Here is a 15,409-nt window from a genome sequence, read left to right as displayed (position 1 = left end):
GAGGGCTGGGGTGTTTGGGATAATCCTGAGCACTCCTTTTCCCATTCTTGGGTCCTTCGAGGGAGGTGCTCAGCACAATGAACAAGGCAATCGGACTATAATGCGTTATCACTCTCACTTAGCCAGAGAATTCTATAATTTTAAATTTTGGCGAAGCCCCTAGTGTTCGGAAGGCCGAGTTCGGGGCGCTATACACGCCTAGGCCCGACAAAGCCGACTCCTCACACTAAGCGGCATAAGTCTTTAGGGACTCGAAACCTCTCGAACAGCAACCAGCTCTCGCCCTACCATGACTGTCAGTTTTAGCTTTCTCTACTGAGGTGCTTAGCCCAGCTGAACTGGGGCACAATCGCAGTAGTTCTCCCAGTGCTACCTTCGCCGATATAGCGGAACGTAAGGTACCAAAACATGGGAGCCGGGCAAACCCAACTATTTACCAAAGACATGATTCAGAGCTGATGCATATAATGCTATAAGTTCGGAGTGCCGCACTTGTGAAAGTGTTCGGACTTCTCACGCCGTGTTATGGGGTGCTTGAGCCCCTGGCGTATTGGCCGTACCAAAGTGTACGGGTGCTAAATGTCATGACTGAACATATATACATAAAAAGGAATGAATAGAGAATGCAATAATAGACTGAAGCTAAGCATTGTTTATTCGAAAAAGGTGCATTAAAAGCAGAATGATACAAATAGTGCGATAAGCAAGAGGTGGGACTATTTGACATGTCCCCCTCCAGGGGCGGGCTGCGGAATGGTATTTAAGACAGGTATTTTGCTCGTTATAGAGACCACCTGGGAATTCCACAGTGTGATGCAGCTTTCTGCCTCCCTGGTTATTGTGTCGTGTGTGCGGCAATTGTACTGCCGTACAGGTCTTCCGGAGAGTAAAGTCCTGAAAGTAAGAAAAAATGGTAAAATCGGCAGCCCCTAGTGTGGTTGAGCCGCGTTTTGGGGCGTGCCGTGGTCGTGCCCCTCCCCCTGTGCCCATGGTATTTTCAGAGCGTAATTATGTACGTGTATCCCGGATTTCGCTGTTTCGCGAGGGCTGGGGTTGGGGCCGCATTCCTACGCTTGCTCGAAACGTGACAGGCGGTCTTTTGTAGGTTACTCCAGGCACACTTGACGGTGTCCGGACGTTTTATCGCCGGACTGGAGAATTGCCTTGAGAGGCTGTTTTGTACTTCCGCTGCGAGGGCCGCCGTGTGCTCCTCCATTCGGAGAGAGCGCTCGGTGTTTCCATTGACTGTAATGACTCCCCGAGGTCCTGGCATCTTGTGCTTGAGGTATGCGGAGTGCGACACCGCATTGAACTTGGCAAATGCGGTTCGCCCGAGCAGTGCATGGTAGCCACTGCGGAACGGGACTATATCGAAGATTAACTCCTCGCTTCGGAAATTATTCAGGGATCCGAAGACCACTTCAAGTGTGACTGAGCATGTGCAATGGGCCTCTACACCTGGTATGACGCCTTTAAAGGTCGTTTTTGTGGGTTTAGTCCTTGACGGATGTATGCCCATTTTGCGCACGGTGTCCTGATAAAGCAGGTTCAGGCTGCTACCGCCGTCCATAAGGACTCAAGTGAGGTGAAATCCGTCAATGATTGGGTCTAGAACCAATGCGACAAATCTGCCATGGCGGATACTAGTGGGGTGGTCCCTGTGATCGAAAGTGATCGGGCAGGAGGACCATGGGTTGAACTTTGGGGCGACTGGCTCCAACGCGTATACGTCCTTAACGCATGCTTCCGCTCCCTCTTGGGGATGTGGGTTGCGTATATCATGTTCACCGTCCGCACATGTCGGGGGGAAACCCTTCTGTCCTCTGTTGTTCAGCGGCCGGGGCTCCTCCTCGTCGTCGCTATGTAGCCCCTTGTCTTTTTTTTGGCATTTAATTTGCCGGTCTGCTTGAATAACCAACAATCCCTGTTGGTGTGGTTGGCTGGCTTGTCGGGGTGCCATGTATCTGACACGAGCGATCGAGTATACGGTCCAAACTGGACGGGCTCGAAGTGCTTCTTTTGAATGGCTTTTTCCGCTGACCGGGCTTAGAGCCTCTGAATCCGGCATTAACTGGCGTGTCCTCCGTATTGTCGCTGTTAATGCGGCGCTTGTGCTTGTTGCGACGTGACCTGCCATTGTTGTCCTTGGTATCCGAATTACCAGGGCTCTTTGACATGTTATTGCTGCGAGCCAGCCAGCTGCCTTCTCCCGCGCAAAAGCGGGTCATGAGTGTCGTGACGGCTGCCATGGATTTCGGCTTTTCCTGTCCAAGGTGCTGGGCAAGCCACTCGTCGCGGATGTTATGCTTGAAAGCCGCTAGGGCCTCTGCATCCGGACGGTCGACGATTTGATTTTTCTTGGTTAGGAACTGTGTCCAGAATTGTCTGGCTGATTCCTCTGGCTGCTGAATTATGTGGCTCAGGTCATTGGCGTCTGGTGGTCGCACATAGGTGCCCTGGAAGTTGTCGAGGAATGCTGAATTATGTGGCTCAGGTCATTGGCGTCTGGTGGTCGCACATAGGTGCCCTGGAAGTTGTCGAGGAATGCGGCTTCCAGGTCTTCCCAACACCCAATGGATTTTGCTGGCAAGCTGTTGAGCCAATGCCGAGGTGGTCCTTTAAGCTTGAGTGGGAGGTATTTGATGGCGTGTAGATCATCGCCACGGGCCATGTGGATATGAAGGAGATAGTCCTCAATCCATACCGCAGGATCTGTCGTACCATCATGTGATTCAATATTCACGGGTTTGAAACCCTCTGGGATTTGATGATCCATAACTTCATCTGTGAAGCATAGCGGGTGTGCGGCGCCTCTGTACTGGGCTATATCACGACGCAGCTCGAATGAGTTTTGTCTATTGTGTTCGGCCCGGCCGGATTTACTTTTACTATATCCGGCGTGATGGTTATCGTCTCGTGTCGTGGGGCGCCCACGCGATCCGTAGATCGATCTTGTTTGCCTTGATTTGTCCTCCAATACATCTCGCAGGTCTAACACATTTCCCCGTGCCTTGGTGTTTTTTGAGTGACGCCGGGGTGCGGCTTGAGTTGTGGGCCGAGAGGCCTCTCTGTCGCGGCCGCGAGGTGGCCGGTCAGCCGCTAGAGATGTGGGTTTAGATGCTTCCTCCTCTAATCGGGGTATCAACCTGTGCTTTGGGTACCTCTTGTAGGGGCGTTCGAGTTCGTATTCCTCGGCCACAAGGACTTCAGTCCATCTGTCGGCTATCAAGTCTTGATCAACTCTAAGCTGCTGCTGTTTTTTCTTAAGGCTACTCGCTATGGCCATAAGCCTGCGCTTGAAGCGCTCTTGCTCGACGGGATCCTCAGGCACGACAAATTCGTCATCGTCGAGGCTTGCCTCGTCTTCGGAGGGAGGTATGTAATTATCATCCTCTACCTCTCTATCTGCCGCTCTCTCAGGAGGGCTGGCTTCTCCATCCTCCTGCGTTGAATCTTGCTAGAAGGAGTTGTCTTCGGCACTGTCCGGGGTGTTATTATCTCCTGTGCCGGTGTCACCATTTTTGCTTTGACGGGACTTAGAGCGGCGCCACTGACGCCGGCGCTTAGGTTGCTTCTTGGAGGGGTCATCCCCCGCTGTTCCGTCGCCATTGCCCTCTTTGGGTGTGTCCACCATATATATATCATATGATGAGGTGGCTTTCCAGTGCCCTATAGGCGCTGGTTCCTGTTCGTCTCCTGCATCGTCGTCCATACCGTTGATGCCTTCGGAGTCGAAGTCGAGGATGTCGGTCAAGTCATCGACAATGGCTATGAAGTGGGTGGTGGGTGGGCGTCGAATTTCTTCGTCATCCGCATCCCAATCCTGCCGGTCATGATCTGTCAGAGTAATGGGCCACAGGTAGGCTAACCCGAAGCCTAGAACCTTTCAAGACATCGGGGAAGGCTACGCCCCTCAGGAACCCCAGGATGGAGAGCCGCCTCTGGGAGTCGGCAGCGGCGCTGCCGACTACCCACTCACGGCCAAGTCCCAGGGAAGACTTCAGATGAGCCGACTCCTAACTGGCGGCTTCCAGAGAAGCCGGCTATGGGGAGTCGGCCCGCGACTCCAACCACCCTCTGCCTTCGTAAGAAGGGACGGGACGGGGAATGGCCACCGTACGGCCTGCATCCACCCCGATTACCAAGGGCGGGCGTGGCCATAGTACGCCGTACCAACGGAGATCTCCCTCCGGCGCGGCACTGTTGCCATGCCAGCCCTGACATCAGCCCCAGTGGGCGGACCCCTGTGCCCACGTCGGCCTACCTGTACGACCCAAAGACAGCAGGCCCCGCCGGTCCGTGGGGGCACAGAAGACGGCGAGAGCGCCACAAGACGGATCCAGTGGGAGTCGGCCTCCAGGAGTCGGCCGGCCCCTCCCACGGGCCCCGCACGCCATTAACTAGACAAGACGGGGAGTGGCAACAGTGATCGCCCATCAGGCGGCGGCACTGTTGCCATGACCCCATGACCAAGCCAGCGTCATTAGAAGCATGGATACAGTAATCCGCAGCCGGCAAGACCCGCCCGCGGCGGACAAGGCCTGACGGCTCCGTACCGGGCCGTTCAGCAGGCCCCACTAGTCGGCGGGCCCCACTAGTCGGCGAAGAAGACGGCGGCCTGAGAGATAGACGGCTGGGACCCACGCCCAGCCGGATTACCATTGTACCCCGGGGGGTAGGCCTATATAAACCCCCCGGGGCACCCATGCAAAGGGTTCGATTCTATTAGCACTACACCAGAGAATATAGGAAGGAGAGAGCTAGCCTTGCCTTCTCCTACCTCCAGGAAACAGCTCAAGGAGCAACCTTGTATACACTTTGCCATAGTGATCATGCGGAGACCCCGCAGAGTAGCAGTAGGGGTGTTATCTCCTCGGAGAGCCCTGAAGCTGGGTAAGATTCGCCGGCGTGCATGCCTACGCCTCTCCCTCTTCCAGGCACCGGCGATGTTCTACTCGCCCCCACCAGGATAAGGCATCCCTTGGCATATGTCGCACCCAACCCCCGACATGATCCGTCCAGGACTCTCCTGCTCCTGACAAAGAGAGAGACCTTAGTGAATTCAGTATGTCGCCGAAGGGCGAGTGCTGAAAGATATCCGCGGTAGTGAACTCCATGATCGGCGCCCAATCGGATTCAATTGGCAGGGGCGCAGATGGTTCAGAGTTCGGAGGAGAGTCCGGCAATGTGGAGTCACGGGCCTCGCGAAGGATAAGGTTGGTGTTTGGTTCAATCTTCGTTGAGGCTGCTGCCTCTGCGGCGGGGTCTAACCACCCGCCCTCGGATGGCGCAGTTGGCTCCGAATTAAAGGTCAGAGCGGCTGCAGGTGCGGTCTCCAGGACACTGTTCGGTGGCAGAGCTAAATCATGCCCATTGTGACAGTGTGGCGCACTCGGCAGGGGCTCGAATCTGTCTAAGATCAAGTCTCCGTGGATATCGGCCGTGTAGTTTAAGCTTCCAAACCTGACCTGATGGCCAGGGGCATAGCTTTCAATCTGCTCCAGATGGCCAAGCGAATTGGCTCGCAGTGCAAAGCCGCCGAATACAAAAATCTGTCCAGGGAGAAAAGTCTCACCCTGGACTACATTGCTAACGATGATCGAAGGAGCCATCAAGCCTGATGACGACGACACAGAGGAACTCTCAATGAAAGCACCAATGTCGGTGTCAAAACCGGCGGATCTCGGGTAGGGGGTCCCGAATTGTGCGTCTAGGCGGATGGTAATAGGAGAAAAGGGACACGATGTTTTTACCCAGGTTCGGGCCCTCTCGATGGAGGTAAAACCCTACTCCTGCTTGATTAATATTGATGATATGGGTAGTAAAAGAGTAGATCTACCACGAGATCCGAGAGGATAAACCCTAGAAGCTAGCCTATGGTATGATTGTTGTTGTTGTGTCCTACGGACTAAACCCTCCGGTTTATATAGACACAGGAGGGGGCTAGGGTTACACAGAGTCGGTTACAAGGAAAGAGATCTACATATCCGTATTGCCAAGCTTGCCTTCCACGCCAAGGAAAGTCCCATCCGGACACGGGACAAAGTCTTCAATCTTGTATCTTCATAGTCCAACAGTCCGGCCAAAGGTTATAGTCCGGCTGTCCGGACACCCCCTAATCCAGGACTCCCTCACTACCGCTTAGTGATAAAGTAAAGCAATTACATGGCGATTGCATTTCATACAATAAAGCGACAACCATAAGGCTCCTGCCAGTTGCCGATACTTTTTACAAAACATGATCATCTCATACAACAATTTATATATCATCAAGTCTTGACCATATCACATCACAACAAGCCCTGCATAAACAAGTTAGATGTCCTCTACTTTGTTGTTTCAAGTTTTACGTGGCTGCTACGGGCTTAGCAAGAACCATTCTTACCTACGTATCAAAACCACAACAATTTTTCATCAAGTGTGCTATTTTAACCTTCAACAAGGACCGGGCGTAGTCACACTCAATTCAACTAAAGTTGGAGAAATAGACACCCACTAGCCACCTGTGTGTGAAGCACGGCGGTAGAACCAGTCTCATGAACGCAGTCATGTAATGTCGGTCTGGGCCGCTTCATCCAAATATACCGCCGAATCAAAGTATGACATGCTGGTAAGCAGTATGACTACTATCGCCCACAACTCTTTGTGTTCTACTCGTGCAAATAACATCTATGCATAGACCTGGCTCTGTTGGTGAACGCATTATTTCAAAAAAATTACCTACTATCACGCAAGATCTATCTATGTGATGCATATCAATGAGCGGGAGAGTGTGTCCACGTACCCTTGTAGACCAAAATCGGAAGCGTTAAGTAACGTAGTTGCTGTAGTCGAACGTCTTCGCGATCAAACCGATCAAGTACGAAAGCACAGCACCTCCGTGATCTGCACATGTTCAGCTCAGTGACGTCTGCCGTACTCTTGATCCAGCTAAGGCCGAGCGAGAGTTTCATCAGCACGACGGCGTGGTGACGGTGATGATGAAGTTACCGGCGCACGGCTTCGCCTAAGCACTACGACGATATGACTGAGGTGTGTAACTATGGAGGGGGGCACCGCACATGGCTAAGACAAATCTTTGAGTGCCTTTGAGGTGCCCCTGCCCATGTATATAAAGGAGGGAGGAAGAGGAGGCCGGCCCTAGAGGGGGTGCGCCAAGGGGGGAGTCCTACTTGGACTCCCGGTCCAAGTAGGATTCGGCCCCCCTTTCCTATTCCAACTAGGAGAAGGAAGGGAAGGAGGAAGAGGGGAGAAGGAAGGAGGGGGGCGCTGATGAAGCTATGTACCTAGGGTAGGGGTCATATGCCTGACCTAGATACCCTTCCCAAGGTCATCACCCTAAAACCAGAAGCATTCGAAGAGGAGTCACCATCCACTCAACCTTGAAGCATTCCACTCAGAAGACTTGAAGTCACTCGGCCATGGAGACCGTCACTCGACCACCAGAAGACCTAAAGCCACTCTGCACTGCAACAGTCGGACATTACATCATAGCTTTAATGGTCATTATGTCTCTTTATTACTAGTGTTACCAGTAACGCCCCTCTCTTGATGTACCTTAAATCCCTTGTAACATGTTGGGGTCCTGGCGCACTCTATATAAGCCACCCCCCTCCACATGCACAAGGGTTCGCATTCCTGTAAAGACACATACATATAATCCAGTTGACCGCCTCCGGACTCCAAGATGTAGGGTTGTTACTTCTTCTGAGAAGGGCCTGAACTCGTAAAACTAGTGTGTACAACTTCGCCATAGCTAGGATCTTGCCTCTCCATACCACCCCCCCTATTCTACTGTCAGTCTTAGTACCACGACAGTTGGCGCCCACCATGGGGCAGGTGTCTTAGCGACTTATTGGAGAAGTTGCAATTTTTTCGATCACCATCATCATGGTTTCTGGCGGAGGATTGGCCGAGGGCCGCGAGATCCATCTCGGCGCGTTCGTGTTCGTCGCCGATGACTCCGCTTGGCTCCAAGAGGTTCCACTCGACGTCGAGGCGTTCCCCGTCCGCGTGGCAATGCACTTTCATGCGTGCGTCCGCAGCGTCCTTCTGCGGCAGCCGTCGACTCAGTATTGATCGGCTCCTGTGGCGTCCGTGCTCCCTGCTGCCCGCCAACGCAAGCGTTCCGGTCGGTCGCGGCTCCAGCGGTGGGTGAGGCACGCGGTGGCTCGCCAGTCGGCCACCCTGCAAGTCGCGGCAATCGAGCCCGATGAAACTCTCTACGGCATGTTCAACCTGTCGACTGGCTCCGTCGAGACTGTATTCGAGTGCGACAGCAGCGACCCCGCGGCAGAAGTCCTGATGGTTAATGGAAGTCCTCCTAGCTTCCCCCGTGACGATGGTGACGATGGCGGAGACTATCCGTCGCACGTCCACGAGGAATACCGCCCCGAGCCCCTCTCTTCGCAGCAGAGGGAGGAACTTCGTCGCCGTAACATGGATGTGCTTCACACTCCTATCGTTGGAGAAACCCCCGAGGCCCGGGCCTTAGAGGAGGCGCGCTTCGCCAACTTGGCTGAGCGCACTCAACTGGAGAATCTCCAGTACACACTCGACGAGCGTGCTCGGCAGCGGATTCCTGAGTCCAGTCAACGACAACTTTTTCTGCCTCCAACTCAGGTATACCGAACCCCGATTCAGAATCTCACAGCTGTAGCCCGAATAGTAGAGTCGATTCAGCCCTCCCAGTCAGAAGCTGGCAGAGGTTTGATGCAGATCAGGGCTTTACTCCGGGCAGCGGGAGAACAAAACACAGTAGTATCTCAGTCACGGAATAGGATCCATAGCAGATCCGTTGTAGTAGACACAGTCCAGTCGGCTCACAGCCCAAGATCGCCCCCGAGGCATGAGGGACGTGGAGACCGATGAGAGCAGTACAGAAACCGTGAGCAGTATGATCACCAACTCGACCACAATGATCATCGTCGAGTGCCCACGCCTCCCCCAAGGAGTGGGTCATACGTGCCTCGGCAGCACGATGACAACGCCCTCAAAGTGGTGGGCGAAGGATTCCAGTCGACCCCCGGTAGCCGGGCTTTGATGCGAGATCTATTCTTGTTCAAGGTCTGGTTGACAAGAACAGAGGGCACAGAGAAGGCCATGACAGAGATTACCCGATTGGCAGCAGAGTGCATGTTTCAGGTCCCGCGTGTTTCAGCAGAGCCATCAGGGCTGCAGTGATTCCTCCCAACTTCAAGTTGGCGACTGGAGTCAGCAAGTTCATTGGTGAGTCCAAGCCTGACACTTGGCTTGAGGACTACCGAGTGGCTGTTCATATTGGTGGCGGCAATGATAAGTGGCCATGAAGCACCTTCCTTTGATGTTGGAAGGCTCGGCTAGAGCGTGGTTGAATCAGTTAGGACCGGTCAGCATATATAGTTGGGAGGAACTCGCCCGAGTGTTTGTTAGGACCTTTGAAGGTACATGCAAACGACCAACAGGGTTAATAGAGTTGCAGTCCTGTGTTCAGAAACCGAATGAAACCTTGAGAGATTATATCCAGAGATGGATCACGTTGCACCACATGGTGGAGAATGTGTCAGATCACCAAGAAGTTTGTGCCTTCAAAGGAAGGTGTCAAGTATCGAGAATTGAACCTGAAGTTCTGTCGGACTGGGGATATGTCTCTGAGTCGGATGATGAAAATTGCCACCAAGTATGCTAATGGTGAAGAGGAGGATCGGCTCCGGAGTGGCAAGCACAAAACAGTCGCCCACGAAACCGGAGGAGGGAACTCCAGTCAGAAGCAGAAGCGTAAGGCCGAGCCAGCTGCTCCTGGTGAAGCCTTAGTCAGGACTCAAGGAAAGTTCAAGGGGAAGCCCAAAGGGCCGTGGAATCCCAGGAAAGTGAAAGATCAATATGGAAATGAAGTGTTGGATTTATGCTATCACATTCATACCAAGAAAGATGAGGAGGGTAACCTGGTTTACCCCAAACACACCACTCGACAATGTCGGCTCCTGATTCAACAGTTCCGAGAGAAACAGCCCAAGGAGAAGGAAAAGGAGTCGGACAAGGGTGAAGATAAAGAAGAAGATGATGGTTTTCCCAACGTCAATTCCACTCTGATGATTTTTGCTGATGTTGAAAGCAAAAGTCGATTGAAAGTTATAAACAGAGAGGTGAATATGGTTGCTCCGGCGACACCCAGTTATCTGAAGTGGTCCCAGACTGCCATCATATTCGACCAGTCTAACCACCCAGCACGTATAGCCACCCCTGGGAGGCAAGCGCTGGTGGTCGACCTAGTTGTTGAAGGCACTTGACTGACTAAAGTGCTGATGGATGGTGGTAGTGGCCTAAATATCTTGTATGCGGAGACCTTGAAGGGAATGGGCATTCCGATGTCCAAGCTCAATGAAAGCAATATGAGTCTCCATGGCGTCATACCTGGCAAGAAGGCTGAATCACTCGGCCAGATCGCCCTTGACGTGGTTTTTGGTGATTCCAAAAATTACCGCAAGAAAAAGTTGACGTTTGAACTCGTGGATTTCCAAAGTGCTTATCACACTATTCTGGGTAGGCCTACTTATGCATGTTTTATGGCTCGACCATGTTACGTGTACCTCAAAATGAAGATGCCTGGTCCCAGAGGAGTGATCACTATCACTGGCAATCGGCAGAAGGCGGAAGAGTGCTTTGAAAAGGGCTCAAAGATCGCCGATGCACAAATGGCAATAGTAGAATTGCAAGAGTATCAGAAAAATGCAGATCCGAGTGATTTGCTACGAGCCAAGAAGCCTGCCACAGACTCTGCATTTCAGTTGTATGGTGAAACGAAGCCGATTCATATTCACCCGACCGATCCCAATGTTGCTCCGACTCACACTTCGACAACACTTGACTCCAAATAGGAACACTACAAAAAAATACACATGATGCGTGTTTGTCACAGTAGGTCGCGTTTTTGTCATGCATGTACATCCATGACAAATTTATGACAGAATCAAGATAGTCATACCTATGCTGTCGTAGAAGTGTTCCCTGACATTACCAAAATTATCATCATGGAAGTGTCCACTTCCATGACGATAAATCACGCGTCACAGAAGTGCTTTCGTCAAGGGTGACCGACACGTGGCATCCACCGTAACGGAACGCCGTTAAGCTATCGGGTCGGGTTTGGATCCGATAACCCATTAACAGCCCCGACCAATGGGAAATTTCCATGTGTAAAATTCTTATTGGCTGAACGAAACACGTGTCAGCTCGTCAGTGGGTCAGATAGGCTCCTATGATATGTCGACACATGGCACGACCCAACAGTAGCCCATTTAGCTTACAAAGCCGGCCCTTTTGACTTGGTCAAAAGTTAACGGGCTGGCCCATGAAAAGCCTGTTAACGGTCTCTTCGCAAATAGCCCATTTTACGGCCCGTTAACTCACGACCTGTTAGGCCCTAAAGGAAATCGACCCAACAATATCATGTGGGCCGTCGAATATAATACCAGCCCATTTCACTTTCGGCCCATGTATGGCCCACGACGTCTTTCGGCCCATATGAGGCCTTCGTATCTTTGGGCCCTTTACAGGCCCACTGTGACTCTAGCCCGTAATGAACAGCAATTTTCTTTATACCCATTAACGGCCCGTGATTTACATGGGCCGTTTCCAGCCCGTGTTAGCTTTTGGCCTATTGACGGCCCATACGTTCTTGGGCTCCTTTTCGGCCCTCGATTACTTCCGGCCCGTTACTGGCCTGTTCCCCTAATGGGACAAATTTGGCCCGTGGCAAGAGTCGGCCCGTTACTGGCCTGTTCCCCTAATGGGCCAAATTCGGCCCATGGCAAGAGTCGGCCCGTTACTGGCCTGTTACCCTAATGGGCCAAATTCGGCCCATGGCAAGAGTCGGCCCGTTTCTGGCATGTTAACCCGTTGTGCCGTTTCCAGCCCATCCTATATTCTGGCCCATTAACGACCCGCCTGTGACAGAATTAAGCCTTTGCTGTCCTACGGCCTGTTAACGGCCTGTTACCGTGTTGGGCCGATACCAATTACGCCCGATTACGGCCCATGTAGACCCATTTATCCGACGGACCGAGGCCCACCGATTACAGGCCCATTTATCGATGGCCCGTAGGAGACCCATGGATCCTATGGCCCGTATATGGCCCATGGTAGTTGCGGCCACTAGCAAACCAAGGAAAAAGAAGACTAGGAAATAAATAAGGCTGAAACTAACGCTAGGCTATTAAGGCGATTGCACAGATTACATCCACTCGGCATCAAAGATCGCCACCAGTGCAAATATAGGGAACACCCTACACTATACAAAAATGGCTTGCTGTTTTCTTCAGCCGGTGGCTGCATGTTAAGAATAAATTTTGTATCGCACCAAAACAAATTACAACTATATAACAAAAGGAAGGTTGGCATAAAACATAATAGTCTAGCAGATAAATGCACCACCAAAAGTTCAGAAGCTTAGTTCATTTGACCTGACTATTACGTTTTCATGATGTATTGTCCGATGGAGCACCATAACCCTTGCCTTCATTCCCCTAGGCTCTTGAACAACATAGCAAATGTCTGATAGTCTGGTTTCAAAACCATGCATATCTTGACGACATTGAGCAATGTTTCTCCTTGTTTCACAAAGGGTCTCTGTTAGGGAATGTACTTGTGTCTGGAGCGCAGATACAACATTGCTTTGAGCTTGCATATCTTGATCATGAGGCAGTTTGGATAATATTGCCTTAACAACCAACCCAGTATTACGCAGGAACGTGCTTTTGGCACTGTTAGTGGATAGGTACTGACCCACTACAGCAAGAGCTGACATTGCGGTTATAGTTGCCTCTCTCGGTGTTCTGGGAACGGGGGTCCCCAGACTTGCCTACCTGCGGCCTGTGGCGTGGCTTGAGTGGGGGACCAGCGCGGCCCAGCTTCATCAGCTCAAGCTCAAGACCCTCGCGAGGGGCCAAGCCTCGCGGGGGGACGACAGGAAGCTTCCCCAGGGGCGGCCTCATCAGGCAGGCTCGCGAGAGGCGGAGAGATCAAGGCAGGGGCACCTCGCGAGGAGCCCATGACGCAAGCCATGACGATCAAGACCAGGCGGGCGCCGGCCTGCGCAGTGTTCTTGTTTCCCCTTCGGTGCAAAGGGAGCAAGCACAGGCCAAGGCATTGGGCAAAGGTTACCATTCGGGTGCAACGAGACCAAGACCAGCAGAGCGACAGGACGGAGGTCACCGTGGAGCCCAAGACGGCGTCATCACCAGTGCTTTTGGAAGCCGAAGCCCACCTTTGGTCAGGATAACTTGTACTAGATGTTCCCCTCCAAAATGGCCAATTGTTAGTGCCCTTCCCGCTCATTATTTGGGGAGAGGCCTGGGGCCTCTATAAATAGAGCTAGCCACCACAGAGTAGAGGCATCTGATCAGATCGGATAGAGCCCTAGAAAAGAGAGAGAGGGGGGCGATCAAACTCACCAAAACAGTTCATCGCATCAGTTCAAGAACACCTCTCGCGAGGATGTTCTTCCCCTATACTATTCATCATCAGCCCCTGAGGCAATCCACCACACCACACACTGGAGTAGAGTATTACACCACAATGGTGGCCCGAACCAGTATAAATCTCGTGTCCCTTGTGTTGTTCGTCGTTTCCAGATTAGATCACATGGGGAGATCGGACGTAGATCGGTAGGGGGAGATCTCCACGCGCACCCCAGAGTTTGAACCTTAAGGGTGTGCCGGAACCCAAAATCCGACATTTGGCGCGCCAGGTAGGGGTGCACCGGAATCCTTCTTCCTCCACATCGCGTTCCGTCGCCTCGCCGTTCAGATGTCAAGCGACCCGACTGCCAACGCCGACCGCTGGGCGGCGTGGCCCGCCCACGCCATGTCGCCGGCTCAGGGCGACCTCAACCTTGTGCCTCAGGCAGTCCGCGCTCTGCAGGGCGCTGCGGGGCGCGGGCGAGGCGGCCAGACGCTACCTGCCCTCACACCACGGTAGGTGCGGGCCGCAGCAAGGGCCTCAAACCACGCCGCGGCCACAACGTCGTACACCCGACGGGAGCAGGCGAACTCCAGGGCTGCGCTCACGGTGGCCCAAGAGATGCTACGGTGTCGGTTGCTGGAGGGCGGCCGCCACATGTTGTTGGAGCGAGTGGCCGAGCTCCTAGGCGCCGCCGCCTCAGGAGCACCCCCTTTCTGCGTCTAGCTGCCACCCCAGATCCAGGGTGGGTTGTACGGTGGAATTATACGTGCTCACGCAACTTCAAGCGGACTCCAGGGCCTGTCCAGCACCAACACCTATGTCGGCACCGGGCGACAAGTCGCGCTGGCTCCTTCATAGGCCAGCGAAGGGGTGCACGCCACGGCCTTCGGCTTCGGCGGACCGCCACGCCATCACCCCCAAGACGGCGCTCCAAGCCAGACTGCGTGGCATGCGGGGCGCTACGGTGAGGCCCACGGGGCGGAAGGCCCAGAATCTTATGTGCCCCGCATGGTGGATCAGGGGTGCGCACTGGAAGAAGATCATGGCTCATTCCTCGGGCCAAGCTGGGGCGAGGAGGCGCCAGAAGCTGAGCTCTTTCAGGAACCCCAAGAGAGCCTCGACAACCGCACCGGCAGTAGCAACTATCGGGTACCACTCATCCCTCAGGTGCAAGCTTATGCTAACCATGGGTCGCTGGAGGTACAGGTCGCCGCAGCAGATGGCTGCCCTAGTGCTGTAGTCTCCTATCCCTCAGGAGGAGGGCGCAGGGGCTGCAGGAGAGGGGCCGAGATCTGGGTTCACCCCCGCGACGGTCGGAGCAAGGCGCTCTCAGGAGGTAGGCCCTCTGCCGGGGAGGTGCCCCAGGGCCCGCCCCCGGCAGAGGACCCGTGGTTGTCGGGGGAACCGCTAGCGACCGCTCTACCCCATTGGCGTCATCCTTGGTTTTCGGTCGCCGTCAATGGTGGTAGAGCGAGGCGCAAGGCGGGGCCCTCGTCTGGCGATATGAAGCAAGGCTGGTACTTGTGAAGAAGGCCCAGTGCCTGTGAAGCTCGCCGCCCGTGACACTCTCACGTAATAACGAGTGGGGCTGTACACGCCCCGGAGTCTCCGGAGAGCCTCCCTCGGGCCTCGGGGGCTCCGCGCTGGTGAGAAGACGTTGAAGACTAGACTAGGTGCCGGACGCGGCCTTTTGCTTTTTGCTTCTACCTTGTTGACAAGGTTCTTCGGTTTGGATTTAAGTTGGATTTGAGTTCGAGACTTGTGTGCGTTTGGGGAAGGAGTGTTTAGTCTCATTCGAGCAATCTCTCGTTTTCTGGTTTTGGCTTTACGTCCAAAGTTAGCATCGGCTGCCCCCCCCCCCTCACGAGCCCCTCGCGAGCCGGGCCGGGCCAGGCACGTCTACAGCCGGGACCGCTGTCGCCGCACCCTCTCCGGAGGTTCTCATCGCAGGATCAACAGGTTAATCAGA

Source organism: Triticum dicoccoides, chromosome 3A (assembly GCF_002162155.2).
Source record: "Triticum dicoccoides isolate Atlit2015 ecotype Zavitan chromosome 3A, WEW_v2.0, whole genome shotgun sequence".
Taxonomy (NCBI): Eukaryota; Viridiplantae; Streptophyta; class Magnoliopsida; order Poales; family Poaceae; genus Triticum; species Triticum dicoccoides.
This window is presented reverse-complemented; position numbering follows the sequence as displayed.